The sequence below is a fragment of the Triticum aestivum genome, chromosome 5A (assembly GCF_018294505.1).
Source record: "Triticum aestivum cultivar Chinese Spring chromosome 5A, IWGSC CS RefSeq v2.1, whole genome shotgun sequence".
NCBI lineage: Eukaryota > Viridiplantae > Streptophyta > Magnoliopsida > Poales > Poaceae > Triticum > Triticum aestivum.
The window spans coordinates 592,383,251-592,402,312 of record NC_057806.1 but is presented as its reverse complement, the minus strand read 5'-3'; the positions used below and the strand labels follow the sequence as shown (position 1 = coordinate 592,402,312).

Genomic DNA, 19,062 nt, shown 5'->3' with positions numbered 1-19,062 from the left:
TCACGCTTCTTGCGCTCACGAGCCTCCTTCTCACGACGCTCCCGCTCCAATCCCCGTGCATAGGACTCCTCGAATAGGCGCTGCCTCCGTAACCAATCTGCACGTTGGTCCTCTTGGATATCTTTTGGTACCTCGTGATCTATCCAAGTGAAGTACTTGCAAAGTGGAGGAGGGGACTACATATAAACCATGATTTTGTTAGACATATGAGTGACAACTTGTTGATGTTTTTTATATGTACACCTAACATACCGGTGGTATGTCATATGCGTTAGTTGGCCTTTGACGATCATGTGCATAGTTGGGACACACGAAAAACCTTCTACCTTCTGTCCATGACTTGTTGCGGTCAGTGGACACCTTCAGCTTGCAAACATCACCACACCAACATGGTGGTGTGGGCACATCCTTCTCCTTCTTCTTGTCCAAACTGGCCTCCAACCACGTCTTCGGCATGTCCTCTTGGTCCGCGCACGGTGGCCTCGTCCTGGAACCGGATGAAGCCATGCCTACAAAAAGAACAATTGTTAGCACAAGACATTAAGAGAGCAAATGCATAAATGCTAGGAATTGTATGAACAAATAATATACCATTATTATTAGATCAACCATCTGGATTAAACAAATAACCGAAGGCCGATCCATTATCAACCATTCCTCTACGACCACCTCTAGCACTTGTGCTTCCTCTTCGACCACGACCGCCTCTAGCACTTGTGGCTGCTCGACCACCACCTCTAGCACTTGTGCTAGCTCGACCACCACCTCTAGCACTTGTGCTCCCTCTACGAACACTAGCACCTCTAGCACTTGTGCTCCCTCTACGACCACCACTACCACCTCCGACGCTCGTTCTTCCTCGACCACCACCACCGTCACCTCTTCCACCTCTTTCACCATCGGTGCCGCCTCCACGACTTGCACCTCTAGCACTTGTGCTCAAAAACTTCAATCCTTTCTTCAAATAAGCATTCTCGTCCTCATTCTCCACCCTTGGTTCTCCTGGATCCGGGCATGGTGTTGGCTCAATCGCCGTCATTCTCATTCCACCGTCAACAACAGCTTTATGGGCAAGGCCGAGATCTTTAAATAAGTGAGTTCTTTTTTGTAAGCCCGTCAGCTCAAAGTGGATTTGGTTCTCCTCCTTTGTGAATCCATCCTCGTCCAACTGTTCAACTGGACCCTCGTCATCCGAGTCATACGCATATTGACGCCTAAAAGGCAAGTCACGATCCATGTCCTTTTGCGCTATGTACACATCCAAGTCACCAACATCATTGCCATGAAACCCTTCCTCTTGCTCTTCGTCGTCATCATAAGCATCTTCATCCTCTTGAATTACTCCGTCACTAGCAATCACCTCAACTTCATTTGCTTGGCTAGTTGGTGGTTGGCTAGAAGCATTGGGGGCATACAACTCAACCTCATTTGCTTGGCTAGTTGGTGGTTGGCTAGAAGCATTGGGGGCATACAACTCAACCTCATTTGCTTTGATAGTTGGTACACGGGGACATGGTGGGGGATAAACATTGGGGGCATCAACCACAACCCTATGCTCAACAAGTGGCACCATTGTCCTCTCGCTCATGTCATCCATTGGGGAAGAGACATGCCGGTTCAAATCAAAGGTAAACCGAGGAGATTCAGTGGTGGCAAACAATTCAAGTGACTTGTCTTCCGATTGGGATACTTTTTCCTTGTATACATCCCAATGCAAATCCGAGGTGATAGGCATACTTTTCAAGCGAGATTTGGCTCGAACTCCAACATCATACCTTCCTATTAACTTAACATCAACATTGGTGTCCATCCACTTCAAGACTTGTCTCACTTTTGCAACAACATCCTCATAGCTAGGGCTTCTATCAAAAACCAATGGTTCTTCACCCGTGTCGGCATTGTTACTCAAGAATGCCTCCTTGTCAATGTAATGAACATTAACAAGTCTCTCCATCTAAAAATTACATGAATGCATTTAAGACCTCAATGAGAATTGGTGTTTATCCAAATACATCTTATTATATCCAAATCATATCAACACTATATTATTGGCGATGTCCACAAAAGTATCACTAATCACTAATTAACACACTAAGCAAAGTTAACCCTAATCACTAACTAACCCTAACCCCCAATCTTTCTACTCAACAAACATATATTCCTACTACACACCATGCATAGCACTATATTATCAAAGTTAACCAAGCCATTCACACTAACATAAGGGGGAGAAAACATGAACTAGGGTTCCACCAACATGTATAAAATGCAACCAAAAGGACAAGACTTAACAAAAAATAATTGGATGATTTGGGAGAGATTAACAAGAGCAACAAAGTGATGGAAAGATCCACCTAAGGGATGTACCTTTTGGAGAGGATTTGAGGGGGGAGCTTGAGGGGTGAGAGAGAGTGGGGAGGCAGCAGCTCTTCTTCAAGCTCGGGCTGGATTGGGGAAAGTGTGTGGGGTGGGACCCACACACTCTCCCGGTGGGGTTATCCACTTACCGGGGCCAGACGCCACGGTCCCTGGCGTCTGGCCCCTTTGCCACGTCAGCTGGTCAACGGGCAGGCGGGCAGTGCGGGCCAGGGGCCAGACGCCAGGGACCGTGGCGTCTGCTTCGTAACCCAGACGCCAGGGACCTTGGCGTCACCGAAAAAGATCAGAAACGAAAAAAATTTCGGAACGAGGTCAAATCGGGATTTAGTTTGCCTTAAGGGTCAGAACAGTAATTTTGTCCCGTGCCTGTCAGGCTCAGTTAGTTGGGAAGGACCGAACGAGACATTTAGCCTTTCCCTGCGCTTTGTTCCTGTCTAGCGTGTATGAAAATGAACAAATCTAGCTTCTTTTTTAAAAACTTTAACAGAAAATGACTGGCATAAAAAACAAAATGACCTATTTACACGACGCCCAGGCCCGGGGAGTCATGCTAGATGGGGCGACAGCTACCTCTACCGAGGGCGTCGTGCTATCTAGCATGGTGCCCTGACTTGGTGCGTCATGCAAATGGACTTATTTTGTGATGTTTTTTTGTATCCGGTCCATTTTGTGCTGAAGTTTCGAAAAAGGTTCAGATTTGTTCACTTTCATGTCTAGTGTCACTATCATTTCTTATTATTCTACATTTTATTGGAAGCAACTGATTATTTTATTTAGCTCTTTTTTATGAGAACATTATCATGGCTTGCTTTATGATCAACACAAAACAGTTACAAAGCAGAGATTCAAGAATAAAAGAGGGAGAATCATCTACCCAATTACACGAAATATGATTCTCCTAACATTATCAGCTATCTCATGTTTTGTGCCATTGGAAAACAATCTTGCCCCTCTCGGTCCACCGTTTAGTCATTCCCCCCAAAGATCTCAATAACTTCAAAGCAGTTGGATTAAGCAATAATTTGATGATACCAGGGACACCACCGGAGAAAGTCCCTCTTTTAGGCTGGTCGTAATAGGAGTATCATAGCTAGTACCATGCGTGCCAAGTAGGCAATTTTGATGATGTGGCATAGAATTAAATGAAGAAAGAGATGATTGAGTATCATATAATGATACCGTATCATAATAAATGCAATGCTACTATGTGTCATACATGGCAATAAATAAAGTCATCTATGATACTAGTAGATGATACTATGCATTAGAGAGGTAGTATCACACACTAGTATCATATGCATGATACTAACTTATGATACTACCCATTACAAGCACAAAAATTGGTAGGAGAGGACGAGCGCGCACGCTCCTGTTATCTCCCACCATGGAACCTGACGTGGGGATGCGGGTTATACTCTATATTATATGTTTCCTGGTGGGGCATGCAGGGCATACACGGAGTTACGAATTGGCATACGTACATAACGGAGGTGGGGTTAAACGGGCGTTTGGCCCTGATGCGAGGATTAGTTATGTGCCAAGGTGTACCAGTGGAACAGCAACAGGGGTAACAGCACGCAGTTGATCCCGTTTATGGTGAGGAGCGGTGCTTGTGCGGGCCAGCTAGCCCATTTATTATCGGACCGAATCAGCCTCTCCGTCTCTAACTGCTTATTTCTTCCAGGAAAAAACACCAGGGAAAAATAAGATAAGTTAGTGAGTCCAGGGAGTAGCAGTTGGTTATGTCATGATTGGCATACAAGGATTAATCTGAATTTTTTTGTTACATCACCTTTAAAATTACATTTCAACAGTACATCCGCATAATTCAGGGCATCCGACAAATACAGAACATAATTTAGCTATCAGGCACTGCAAGTGAGCTTTCAGGATACAAGGCGAAAATAGCGAAAATCCAGCAATATTTGAAATGGTTGGTACTTGCATAGATGAATGACAGGGCGACATTTCAGGGGATTTTACCACTAAAACAGGAATTAAAAATGGAGGCATATGTGTATGTAATGGATAGTAGATGAATATGTCATCAGTAGCACATGGAGATTAATCTGAGATATTTGTTACAGGACCATGAAGCATGAAATAGTTTTAAACAACACATCTAGACAGCTCAGGGGCTCACGCAAATACATATTACTAAGATGACAGTACATAAGTATTTCAGGTGCATGGTAGGGAGCAGTCAGGATACAGGGTAAATATGCTAGCTGCTTGTATAGATTACCCATGGTTCGATAATAGGATCATGAGTAGGTTGCTTTCCATGTGCAGGTGTTCTTTCGATGCCCTCCCACTCCGCAGATTGAGCATTTTGATTCTTTCCTTTTCTTTTGAGGAGTGTCCCCTATTAGCGGACACGTTGTGCTCTTTTGACCAGGGCCACGGCATATAGTGCAGAACCGTGTTCGTTTGCTTGTACTGCATCCAATACCTGTATCAACTTATGATGTGACCTTATTTTTTTTGCTCTTTGCAAACCGGTCATCATATGGAGGCTTGTCTCTGCTGTTTGTTGGTCGACCGGCCTTGCGTTTTTGTTCTGGAGCTGATAATCCAATGAAATATTTGACAACGCTACCTTCATCATCGCTCATGTGTCCATGTTGTGCTCCTTGGAAGAGAGTCAGTTATGTACCTTTTGTCTTCTTCATTTCAATCTTGTGTTGCAAACCCAAACCATCATGCTCAGCAGCTAAATATGTTAGTTTATCCATTGCTGCCCTAAGAAGTTCCATCGCACAATCATATGCAATTGGATTTGCATCACCAAGTTTTACAACCTCTAAAGCATGTGTATAAAAATTTGAATGTCTGAATGTTATGGAATTGGCTGAAATCTTGTCTCTTTGTAGGTGTGACAAGTGGGTTGGAAGTATATCTCTTGCATCTTTTGTCCACCTTTTGAGGATATGCTTTGATGAAATTTTGTCTATACCCAAGAAATCAAGAACCTGCAATGCAATTTTAAATTGTTGAGTATATACGGTTTTTTGAAGCAAGCCTGAACACTGATCCTACAATTTTTGTCTCAATATGGTGATTCTGTACCTTAACTGAACGGCAGCATACAGTCATGTGTGCTTGAAGTTACCACATTCACATGAGAGTTCTTCATCCTCAGCGACGACATGCACTATGTAGTATGTATAGTACTCTACACTACTTCTCGTATCTCTCTGGGTGGTACCGGTGTAAGTGATATTTCGAACCATTTTTAACTTCTACCCTGTATTGTCCTGCTTCATACAGGACCTCACCAAAATTCTCAAACATAGCTCGAGTGTAGATCTTGCTAGCGTGGAACTCCAGTGGTGTGTTGACCTTGTACATAAAAATTTTCTTTGTTAGTTTCTAGCAAGATTCGTAAAGCTTAAATTACAAGTACTAATATTAAATGCAGTAACGAAGCAACTCACTATCTTTGTTCGTCGCTCTTCATAGTTATCATTCGCCTCTTGATCGAAAAGAAACCTCATATATTGCCTTCATATGTGCATGGGGCAGCTTGCTGGCACATATCCTTTTAAATTGTTCAGTGCATTTTCACGAAACCATTGCAACAAACTGGATAATAAATCTATTTCGAACTCACCGAGCATCCAGATACTATCTCTTGCATACATTTGGTTCTCTCGACGTTGAGCCTACTTTTTCCGTATCTTATTCCCAATCAAATTTCCCACGAATATAGGTTATAGAAGTCGTACGCCTCCCCCAATGAACCGAAGTTGTATCCAACAGCTGGTACTACAACGGTATTTGTTCTCTTTTCCGCATATCCTCTTAATGTTTTCTCAAGGGCACATACTCTTCCAGCACAAGGTGGACGCTCGAGAGGGGCTCGCCCAATATGAACCCTGCATCATTAATACTGAATCAATCTTGAGGGTAAAGGGTTGCCTTCCTTTTACTAAAGAATGCAAATTTAACACGTGAGCAACATGTAATACATCAATACATTTGGAGATTTTAAATTATTCAGGTATGTGATACAATACTAGCTTCAGAGTCGAGTATGTACAGAGACAAACTGATGTTTGCCTTCTTTTTCGTCAGGTATGTGGAGACCCTTGCAAATACATTTTTACAGTATTATAGTTGACCATGAACAGCTATGTCAGAGATCTAAAATGTTCGGACAAATCTTTAGCGTATTAGCTTCATAGTTGACCATGAACAGCTACAAAATTATGACCATCAATATACTTTCAGATATGTTTCGGCCTACTTGTTTTCTGAGTTCGGACTAAACAAGACGAACAGAGGGGTACCTTTTTGTCCACCCGGGGGCCTGACGGTCATCTTTTCCTGTTGATTGTTGTGAATCGGCCGCCGACAAGCTCAGTTCCTCGCAGCCGTTGTTCTCAGCGACCTGGATTGTAAGCGGAGCGTCGCCAATATCTCCCATGCTCGATTCAACAGCTGACTGTGTAAAACAAGTATCCAGTTCACCCGCTGGATTGAAATCGATTGATGCAAGATCCAGCAAGGGGAACCTGCAAATCGCCCCACGCATCCTTGAGTAGTTGCCGCAAAAGATTCAGAGTAAGTACGTCCACAGGATTAACTAGCAACCATACCTATCCACCAGATCTGATAAGAACTCCAGTCCATTGCCGACCTCCTCCGCCGTCGTCATGACCTCTTGTCTTTGCTGATGGCGATGTAGATCAGTCGAAATGAAGGGCCGGGGTAGGGGTTGGGGGCTCGGCCTTTGTGGTGGCCCCGAGCTGGCATTTATTTTCCTCTGCTATGTGTAGGCCGTTGTCTGGAGGGAACTTGTGTCCATCTCCGTCACGTACCGCGATTCATATTATGTACCAACGGTACACTCCACATGCGCCGTGGACGTCGCTTCGTACGTATCGCACTATTCTCGTCTGTAGCGTATACGTCCACCCGGAAGAGGCCCAAAGAGCACGCGCGCGCGTCCTCTCTATCGCCGTTCTCTACAAGCAGCCTTATTGCAAGTGCCTACATCGCAGAAGCTTTGAATGCACAAGGAACAAAAGAGCAAGATGCGACCACTAAATGAGCAGTGCTATCCAGACAATTTTATTTGGATGATTTGCAGCCGACGATTGAATCCAGCGGTGCAATGTTGTTCACGTCCGAGCAACGGACGGTGGATTTTTTTAATCGTGCACAGATCGCCCAAAGCTCATCGTGTGTGGAGCAGTTTCGCCACTAAATTTCCATGATTATCTCGAATCACGGCACCAGTCGATCCAAGTCCTTCCTCTATGTGAAAAGAAGCATAAACATTGAGTTTCAGCAGATCAACCCCCGCTTTACACCATTTGACATTCTCCATGTGTTAGCTCTCGGAGCAGTCTTTGCAAAGTCAGTGCACATAGCTCATGTAAATAATTTCCAGTTTCCTACTGGAGGGGGTACCATCTTCATGTGTGACCATTCGTCTAATCCACAAAAGGTACCATATAGAAACAACAATAACTTCCCATAATCTCACTAGTGACAAACTTGGATAATAACTAGAGGCCGAGTCACTTATGGCCTCCAAAATAGCTGACCCCAATCTATCGAACCCGAGGCAGTAGCATTGAGTGGTTCAAGTTTGAGGAGTTACTTCCTGTGTCAGACCGCAACCGCAGAACAAATGCGTATATAAAATCATATGGAATAATCGGCACCGAACATTGACCGTCATTATCGATTTGCTCGTTAACTAGGATGGGTTTCACCGGAACTGCATCATGCAATGATCTCCATACGAAGATCTTGACACCCCCGGCTGACCGTCGGGTTGTACGTAGCTGTATATTTCTATTTTTGAAACTGGCCCTTTCTGTTTTCAATAAATCTACATTTTGATCCTTAGCAACCGGGCTAGCGAATGCCTCATGCGGAAGCGAGATTTACGAAAAACCAAGGGGTAATAAATAGAAAAATCTAAATGGCCTAATCGCGGACCTTGTTAGTGATTTTTAGCTTAGTCCCTTTTAGCAAAAAAAAAAGCGTGCGATTATGATTGAGTCATAGTGATTTGGACTGTTTTGTACTACCCGGTTAGCAAGTTTTCCCACCGGTTTATCGCTTTTTTGCAAGTTTGTGTGCTCAAAATATTTTAAAAAAATTACCCGCCAAAAAAAGTATTTCACATTGTAAGTTTGTGTAGTAGAAATACTTTCGCCGCACAAGTTGGTGTACGCCCGGTATAAAATCATACTCCCTCCTTTCCGGTTTATAAGGCTCAATTCAAAAATCTCACCAACCAAGATAGATGATGAGTGGTGGAATATTTTTTGTAGTTTGCAAAAGCACCCAATTAATGCTCTTATTTTTCTCAAAAAATTATGATTACAAATGCATTAATTGCAATGCATGCATGCATAAAGTGCATGCATTGGTCAGTTTTTTTTTAATACTTGCATGCAATGATTAAACGCACTTTGAAGTCTGAACATGTGATGGAAAACAATCAAATTGAGCCTTATAAAATGGAAAAACTAAAATTTTGAGATAAGCCCTATAAACCGGGAAAGAGGGAGTATGGAACAATCGGGAGCAACTACAATACAAAACAGGCTTAGGGTAGAAAAATAGAAAAATCATCCTGGACCGCCGGATCGAACATGTATGGTACAGATTCTAGTGGAGACATCCCAGGCCACATAATGGACATTTTATGAAACCCCCCCTGCTAATATGTATATGTAAAACATGACTTTTATGGCAATCACCTCAGCCTTCTCATATTCAGTCGTTTCGTCCTCTGTAAATAACACTAGTTTTCAAATCCTCTCAACGTTGATGATACTTAAGTACAGTACAATAGTGGCTTCTACTAGATCACTGATTACCCAAAAAAATTGAACATTTTGGCTTGTAATTTTTTTTGTCAACATCTATCACAATATTTGTATACACTTGAAATTTAAGCCATCTCATTCAGGCATATATTCAATTGGACCATCCCAGGCACAAATCGTTGAGCAAGAACCAGAGTAGTAGCTTCCCTCTCGCTCTCTCTCTCTCTCTCTCAAAAAAGCTGGTAGTAGCTCAGATTTCAGCAAACTTACCTGCAGACCGAGCCCCAACTCATAAGATGTTTTTGTGACTGACTGTAAAAAAAACTACCCAATGCAAAATCAGCAACCAAATGAACAAAACTGAGGCAAGTAGACACATGCCTCATCCAAGCTAAAAAAACATGCATCATCCAAAGCTCCTATATGCAGGAACACAATACTTCTTTCCAACATCAAAAACTTTGCAGGAAGCGAAGCAACCAAGATCCGGCATTAATCTACACTTATTATAAGAAGAATTAAGCAAAAAGCAAAGACAAAGGCGAAACAAAAACATCAGAATGGTCACACATGACAATAAAAACAAGTCGGCATACAAAATCATATTGCAGAAGGTTACCAACTACCATATGCAGAATTACATTATTCTCATTTCATTTCTCCGGAAGCGAAACAGCAAGGGCTGGTCCATGATCTACAAGTCTTATACAAAGTCAAAGTGCAAAGCAGAGTGGAAAGACCATTCAATTATAGGGGGTTTGGCATCAAGCAAGACTTGCTCTCTCCTCGTAATTTGGCTGCTTTGCCCTTGCACATGAGCATTTCCAGTGATTTGCTATCGTGAATGCACATAACAGAAAAGTTCCTGATTTATGTGCTGGTGCTGGTGCTTCTTGTTCATCAAGCTTTATGTGCTGGAAAGATGACACCAAACAAATATGAATTAGTTCGAGCACAAGACCGTGTGAGTGTCACTCATCCATACTTCAATATTTTGCTCCTGAGATGATCTAATGAGTATGCATTAACAATACCATTTCACTAGCAGGAATCGAGGAAGAGAACTATATGCTGCATATAGTCATTTGTACACTTTACTTAATTTCATCACTAAACTTGCAATAACAATTTGATCAGGTATAATTTCTGCCATAGGGGGGAGATGAAATTTCTTAAGAGCGTTCTCTCGAATATGTGAATGGAAAGCTCATTCCAATGCAATATAACCATGCTAAATCATTTGGATATTGTTACTATCTAGAACAAACATGATAATTTTTGCCTGGGCAATTCATTTCTGCAAGGGGCAAACTAACCTAAAATTTGTACTAGACAAACTCGCTCAGCCACTTGATTAGGATGCCTGATACGCTAGTAGACATGTCTCCTTCATACTTGAAACTCCTAAGTAGCATCGATCTCTTAGTAGCACATTACACATATAGCCGACATGACAGTCAAAAAAGTCAAATGAACAACTAGCAAAGCTGCATTTAGTTTACAATCGGAGTGTTATACTTATTACAACCGAATGAGGAAGAGTAAAGAGCTAACACAATTGTTTCACAACAGCAAAACTAGCATGATGTTTTGTTTCAGTAACATTACTGGACAAATAGATACTCCATCCGTAAAGAAATATAAGAGCATTTAGACCACTAGAGAAGTAATCTACATGCTCTTATATTTCTTTACAGAGGAAGTAGTAAACTCTAAAAAAACAGTGAAGTGCTACATATTGCAAGTGTAAATTTCAGTCTTGTGCTGACAAGCACTTGACTTTCAAGTACTTTAATAGGTAGATGAGATTAGTTTGTTCTCATGTACAGTTCTAGCAAGTTAATAAAGTTTCACAATACCGAATTGTTTGAAAATCTAGTCCAAGCAAACTATAGCAAGCTGACTGGGAATAAGAAAAAACACCCACAGATCCAATTGGAAGATACTTACCCATTGAATGATCTTCTATGCCCAAAAATAACACTCCATTCTATTATTTTTCATGCTCTTTTCATCTACATTCCATCACATGTACCAGGGGTCTCCAGAGATCCTGAAAAAAAATGTGTGATTTTTCCTATTAGAAAAACTAGAATGGTCAGTAATGACTTGTGCACCAATTTCATACTACTATAATGGATACCTTGTTTAACAAAAGTTGGGCAGCAGAGCTCAAGATTCTTATATGATGGAACAAGAATGGCTGATTGTATTATTTTCCCAAATTCATCTAAATTGACAGAACCAATCTAGAGCATGGCAAACCTGCATTCTTGAAGACTCAAGGTTTCTTCTCTGCCACCAGCAGATGTCGGAGCTAGGAACGCAGGGGGAGGGGGAGCCACCTGTGGAGAATGGCTGGATGGGGTAATACAAATAGTAGATCAAGGAGCCACCTGTGGAGAATGGGTGGATCGAAGTCGTCCTCTAGACGTAGGAGAAGGGTACCTGGAAATTTGCTCGGCCTACGTCGCAGCGGAGCACAGGAGAGGTCCTCTCGGGCACCCCGGCTGCCGACGACGAGACTGTGACGCCCCGATAATTAAGCTACAGTAATTCTCTGCTAATGATGCCACGTCACTTCGATTACTATCGCTAATCTCATGTTAGTTCGAAACCGATTCAAATTCAAATTTAATTAAAGGCAAATAGTAAAATTTTCAAATATCAAAACTAAAATGTTCGGGTTGTGTCAAATAAATCGTAAGTAATTATGGTGGAGAAACAAAACTTTGATAAAATGTTTAAAGGCTCTAAAACAATTAAAACAGTAGTGAAAACAATTAAACAAATGCCTATTGAATTTATAAAATGCTAAAACTATTTTATTATGGGTTAAGAATTAATCTCACAGTAGTTTGTTGATAAATACAAATTTAGGCACTAGTGGTAATTTTTATAAAACTAAAACTAAAACTAAAACTAAAACTAAAAGAAACAACAAAAAAAGAGAAAACAAAATATAAAAAACAGAAAACAAAACTAACAAAGAATAAAAAAGGAAATAGAAGAACCCCCCCTCCCCCGCTGGGCCACGGCCCAGCAGGCCATCGGGCCGCCAGGCCGGACAAGCCGTACCCCACACCTCCCATATCCACCCCACTGGGGGGAAACCCTAACCACCCACCCCACTTCCCCCACTCGTTCCCTCTTGCACGCCTCTCTCCCCTTCCCCGCCTGGATCGGGGCAGAGGGCCCCAACCCCCCTTCCCCACGCCGCTCGTCGTCTCCGGCACCCGGCCCCGTGCCCCGCCGCTGAGCTTGGTCACCGGGCGCCGCCCCTCCCGGTCTCCTTCATCTCCCTCCTACACCGTGTAGTCCTCCCCGACGCCACCACAGGACACCGCCGCCGCCCGAGGACCGCTCCGCCGTCGCCAACGCCACCTCGTCGGACGCCTTCGCGGGACTGCTTCCCCCGTCGCCCGGTCGTCCCTGTCGTCCTCCCACGCCCCGCTGCCCGTCCCCTTCGGCCGCCGTGAGCACCTCCCACTCCTCCTCTCCCCTCTGTCCCTCACCCACGCACTGCTCGACGTCGCCCGCGGCCACGCTCGCAATCGCCGCGCCCTGGACCATGCCTCGTCCGGCGTACCCGCGCTCGCCGCCACTCAGCTAGCCTCGCACCGACCGCGCGCCCACCCCGCCGTGGTCGCGCTCACCACCGCGCCCTCCCCCTGTGTGCGGCATGCCCTCTGCTCGCTGCTACCGCACCCGAGAGTGCCCTCGCCACGGCTGCGCGCGCTGGCCGCGCCCCGTGCCTGCCCGCGTCCTCCACCCGAAGCGCCGCCGCTCGCCCCGCATTGCGCACGCGCGCACTCGTGTGTCGCCCGCGCCCCAGATCTTCCTCGTCGCGCGCCAGCCCCGCTTCTCTGACCACGCCGCCCGCGCCCTCCTTCTCACGCGCACGCCGCCGGCCCGCTCTGCCCCACCGCGGCGCCCCCCTGCCGCTATGCCGTTGCGGCTCACTGCCGCCCCGCGCTCGTCCGCCCGATGGGCGCCTCGCCTGCAACGGCGCTCGCTGCCCAGCGCCCCCTCGGGTGACACCCGCACCCGAGAGCCAGAACCCGTTAAGGCCCCTGGCCCTATGACAAACGGGCCCCCCTGAGAACGAAAATGAAAGAAAAAATATAAATAAATAAATAAATATATAAATAAATAAATAATAATTAAAATATTTAATTAAATAATTAATTAATGAACTCATTAAGTTAGTTAATCGTATATAATTAATCTAATTAACCTGTTAGTTTAATTAAGCAGTAGTTACTTTAACCTAAACCCTAATCAACCTAACAGTGTATGACAGGTGGGTCCCACTAGACCCACACGTCAGGTTGACGTCATGCTGACGTCGGCGTGCACTGTTCTGGATAATGTTGAATTAAATTAATTAAATAAATGCTAAAATTGATTTAAACCTTTTAAAATTAATATAAAATGAACCGTAGCTCGTATGGGAAAACTTTGTACATGAAAGTTGCTCAGAACGACGAGACAAACCAGGATACGCAGCCCGTACGTCCGCCACGCATCCCTAACCTATCAAACTCGCAACTTTCCCCCTCCGACTCCTCTGCCCGAAAACGTGAAACACGGGGAATACTTTCCCGGATGTTTCCCCCCCTTCGCCGGTATCACCTCATACCGCGTTAGGGCACCCCTAGCACCGATACTTGTCATGTCATGCATCGCTATGCATCTGTTTGCTTAAATATTTATTGTTTCTTCCCCCTCTTCTCTCGCTAGACACCGAGACCGACGCCGCTGCTACCTAGTACGACTACGGTGTTGACTACCCCTCTCTCTTGCCAGAGCAACCAGACAAGCCCCCCCCTTGATCACCAGATATCGCCTACTCTCCTCTATACTACTTGCATTAGAGTAGTTTAGCCTGTTACTGCTTTCCGTTACTCCTATTCTGATGCATAGCCTGTCATTGTTTCTACAACTGTTGATACCTTACCTGCAATCCTAATGCTTAGTATAGGATGCTAGTTTACCATCAATGGCCATACATTCGTGTCTGTCTGCCATGATATACTATCGGGCCGTGATCACTCGGGAGTTGATCACGGATATATACCTATACATAATATATGATACTTGTGGTGACTAAAGACGTGTCGGCTCGTAGGAGTACCCACGAGTGATTCACGGATTGGGTCCGAAAGGACATTTGTCCCGACGGCCCTCTGAGTGGATCTTTGTGGTGAAGCGACAGGGTAGGTTGAGACCACCTAGGAGAGAGGTGGGCCTGGCCCTGGTCGGTGTTCGCGGTTATTTCAAGATAACACGTTTAACGAGATCTTGGTATTTGATCTGAGTCCGGCTACTGGCCTATACGCACTAACCATCTACGCAGGGACAGTTATGGGCACTCGACGTCGTGGTATCAGCCAAAGCCTTCGTGACATCAGCGACTGAGCGGCGCATGCCATATTAGACTGGAACGCCTGCTAGGCTAGGTCTGCTTCCGGCCGCGTTCGCAACGTGCAGGTGTGCAAAGGGCGATGGGCCCAGACCCCTACGCCATAGGATTTAGACCGGCGTGCTGGCCTCTCTGTTGTGCCTAGGTAGGGCTGCGATGTGTTGATCTTCCGAGGCCGGGCATGACCCAGGAAAGTGTGTCTGGCCAAATGGGATCGAGCGTGTTGGGCTATGTGGTGCACCCCTGCAGGGAAGTTAATCTATTCGAATAGCCGCGATCTTCGGTAACAGGACGACTTGGAGTTGTACCTTGACCTTATGACAACTAGAACCGGATACTTAATAAAACACACCCTTCCAAGTGCCAGATACAACCGGTGATCGCTCTCTAACAGGGCGATGAGGAGAGGATCGCCGGGTAGGATTATGCTATGCGATGCTACTTGGAGGACTTCAATCTACTCTCTTCTACATGCTGCAAGACGGAGGCTGCCAGAAGCGTAGTCTTTGGAGGACTAGCTATCCCCCTCTTATTCCGGCATTCTGTAGTTCAATCCTTATATGGTATCCTTATTCCATTTGATACCAATGCATACATATGTAGGGTAGCTCCTTGCTTGCGAGTACTTTGGATGAGTACTCACGGTTGCTTTGCTCCCTCTTTTCCCCCTTTCTATACCTGATTGTTGCGACCAGACGTTGGAGCCCAGGAGCCAGACGCCATCGTCGACGACTACTACTACTACTCGGGAGGTGCCTACTACTACGTGCAGCCCGCTGACGGCGACAAGTAGTTTAGGAGGATGCCAGGCAGGAGGCCTGCGCCTCTTTCGATCTGTATCCCAGTTTGTGCAAGCCTTCTTAAGGCAAACTTGTTTAACTTATGTCTGTACTCAGATATTGTTGCTTCCGCTGACTCGTTTATGATCGAGCTCTTGTATTCGAGCCCTCGAGGCCCCTGGCTTGTAATATGATGCGTGTGTGACTTATTTTATTTGTAGAGTTGTGTTGTGATATCTTCCCGTGAGTCCCTGATCTTGATCATACACGTTTGCGTGTATGATTATTGTACGATTGAATCGGGGGCGTCACAAGTTGGTATCAGAGCCGACTGCCTGTAGGAACCCCCCTTTACAACTCCTTGGCCGAAGTTGAGTCTAGTCATTGAAAAGGTTTTTACTAACATGGTTGTGCGGCCCATGGGCCCACGTCGCCATTGGGTGGTATTAGGATCTTTTATTCCTCGTCTATACTCTGGGACTCTGATCTCTCTTCTGTTCGGGTTAAATGAATTTCTAAAATCTAACTTTAGGTTCTCGAAAACACTTTCTCCCGGAGAGCCCCTTACTCTAGATGAATACTTGGTGCCTGCCGACTTGCAGTTCTTTGTCATGTGAATACCCCTACGGATAAATCCTCACACTTGTCGAGTATCCGCTCATCCCCAGTTGATTCAAGCAATTCACAAAAGTCTTCAAAATACCATTCGATCTTCCAAAAATCCTGAGGGGCCTTTTGCTCTTGAAATTCTTGCTTACTTGCATTATGGTTAATCCCATAAGTCTAGTAATCTTATTGGCATCCCTTGTCTTTATCATTTTAAGTCCGTTGATTCAATATGTTGAGGATGCTCGCATCCCTCAACTGAATCCTAGAATTCATCCTTCCGGCTCAGTGTCAGTTTGAACATGAGCTGGTTCTCAACCAATTAAATGTCGTCGGTTGTACCCCTAAGTCTATTCAACTATTCCCTCCTTAATCAGAGCATTTGCTTCTGATCACTTGAATTGGAAATCATAAATCCTTTGTGATTGAGCTTTGAATTAGTCAGTTGTTTCTATCATATGATCTCCTTGCATTCTTTCTAATTCTGGTTGAGTACCGATGCTCACATCAGATCCCTTATGGACCACCAGATCCTTTGTTGGATTTTATATGACAACGCCCTTCATATTCAATAACCTTGCGAGCCTATTCTCGGATACATAATGCCTTTGGTAAATTGTATCCTCTGCTTTCTCGACCATGCTCTGCCTTCGAGCTTGAGTTAAATTACTCCTAAAGATTGTGGTATATGATTCTAAGATGCACCGATGTGTTGAAACTATACCTTTTCTAACCTGTGTAAACCCAGAAACTTCTACAGGTCATACTGTACTGGTGTTATGCCAGGTAAAATTTCAACACCGCAACTTCGTCGAAAACGAGAAGTGAATGAAAGTTTATGCATTGGAAAAGTGGGAGTCGACCTTGAACTTTGTGTTCATGCCCATGGACACGATGTAGATCTTATCGTGAAAGCTTCTCTTAAGTTAATTATTCCCCGGGAATAAGTTCTTCTTATATCTGGGATCTGGCCTTTGCAAGCGTGGTTCCGACCATGTTCTCCTTTAAATACCATTTCTCATGCAAGTATAAGCACTTGTCTTCTGTAGAGCAATACCCCGGACCAACCTCTACTTTGATCTGTCGTCGAGTATTACCCCCTTGGTATCTGGAGATTATCACGGAACTGCATAACTTCTTATGAGTTCTTCATCAAGTACTACATTCTCACTGATTCCTTTTTTCCACGGGCTTGAGTTATTAGACACTCAAAGACACCGATAACTGAATCGAGATCACACCGCGATTAAACAACTCTTGGTAACCTTCATTACTTACGAATTTGAACTCGATCACGTAAGTCCTGTCCCGCTCGGCTATATCATTATCATGCTAAACTTTAACTGTGCTACCTGGTCCTTAATCCTGGAGCACAACTTTCGATGATGATCTAAGCTTACGTCGATCTTCCTCGTCATATCAGTTCGCCTTGAACAACAAGCTTGATTTCAAGTTTGTGTCCTACCCATGGTTCCAATAACCTTCCGCTTCATCATTCCTTTGACCTGATGTCGTCATTGATTGATTACATCTTCATGAAATCTCTCAACAAATGTCATCATCGACCTTATGAGCTCTCCCAGGATATCAATTGAGTTCATGATGAGAAATACTATCCCTGCCCCCGATGATTTGTGATATCTTCGACCACTTTATTGCCTTCTGTTCAACACAAACTTGTTTGTGTTTTGTGTTATACCTTGAGTTCCTTGCTATCCAGCATTTGTTCTTCTTTACCTTGGAGTATTACCATCTTTTAATATCAAGGATGTTTTGAGGATTGCTCCACCTCTTAAGAATTCTTGGTATAGTGATACTTCTCATCATCACCATTCTTTCTTGGTCCTCGCGTTGATTCCAACCGGGGTACCAACAAGTGAACGGTGCTGTTTGGATTCTGCCTTTCTAGCAACCCTATTGCTTTGAAGTTAATGGTCAGCCATTCATTCTTAGACTATTGATTATTGAATCACCATTCTGACATTGGTCGTGCAGCCCAACCCATATTTCGGGCGCACCTTCTACCAATGTTTAATTGTGTATGTTTTCCTCAAACATGCTTCATTATATCATTTGATCTGACAAATGCTATCTCCTTATCCACATAATTGAGGAGATGCATCTTTTTGGATACCTCGTTGAATTATCGCTGAGTCTGCCAGCCACTTCCTCATCCTCTCCTTGGTTTAATGATGAACTATGGTTTCAAAACTTGCTTCCATGGTTCATTTCCCGAGAATCTTAGGATGTCCTTGCGTTAATTTGTGTTGCATCTTTTCTTCTCGGGCATCCTGAGTCTGAGTTATCCTGACACCAATCAGATCTGAATCTTGGTCAGATATGATGGTTAGAACATAATTCCAGGAGTTATAACATTGATCCTTATATGACCCGGTAAGGTGATGTCATGCCTAGCACACCTGGCTGGAGGACCTATTGTTATAGTTTCCTTTTTGGCAAGATTAGTCATTATTCCGTGTGGAAATTGTAAGATTTATCCTATAAGTTGTTCCTGATGGATCCTTTTTGTTTCCAAAGTCTGATCTTCACCGGATGACCATGTCCATGCTATCTCGAAGCATGTCCATGGTACTCCGATTTTGAACAAGAATATTGAAGCTAATGCTAAATGTTTCCTGCTCAATTATCCAAACACCGTTGTATGTGTAATATCATGAGCTTCCTCCCCCTTACTTAAGTGGTTTTCTACCTTCTATCCGGTCTTGGATATCATACTCTGCTTGTTCTTGGGAAGGATATACCCCTGAAATATGTGTTTAAACACATTTTCCTTTCCATTGTTCTGTTTAATCTGTTAATCACATTTTCTTTCCATTGTTCTGTTTAACCTTCTTGAGGTTTATATGATCTAAGCAGCAATATGTCACTGCTTTTATAAGCACCTCAGTGTATAACTCTCTCAGTAAGACCCTGATACTATTGTTGATGATATTCTGGTATCCATCGATGGACGAGAACTTTGCCTAATGGTCCGCCTTGTTCAACGAGCAGGAAAATGGTTCTCTTTGTCCCTCGCCCTTGGTACCAATGATGCTACCAGCATAACTGACCGGTTATT

At 44.1% G+C, this 19,062-nt stretch overlaps 1 long non-coding RNA gene across 2 annotated transcripts; it reads right to left on the bottom strand.

Annotated features, from left to right (window-relative positions):
- Positions 1–4,395: 4,395 nt before the first annotated feature.
- On the bottom strand, positions 4,396–7,161 carry LOC123105080 (uncharacterized). Of its 2 annotated transcripts, none has more exons than XR_006450678.1 (6): positions 6,981–7,161; positions 6,672–6,896; positions 5,993–6,257; positions 5,817–5,908; positions 5,449–5,721; positions 4,396–5,351 (listed from the first exon to the last, which is right to left on the bottom strand). It is a non-coding gene; the product is annotated as an uncharacterized lncRNA (long non-coding RNA). The 2 variants fall into 2 exon arrangements; XR_006450679.1 differs by having other exon boundaries at positions 5,817–5,920; positions 6,981–7,057.
- Positions 7,162–19,062: the final 11,901 nt, after the last annotated feature.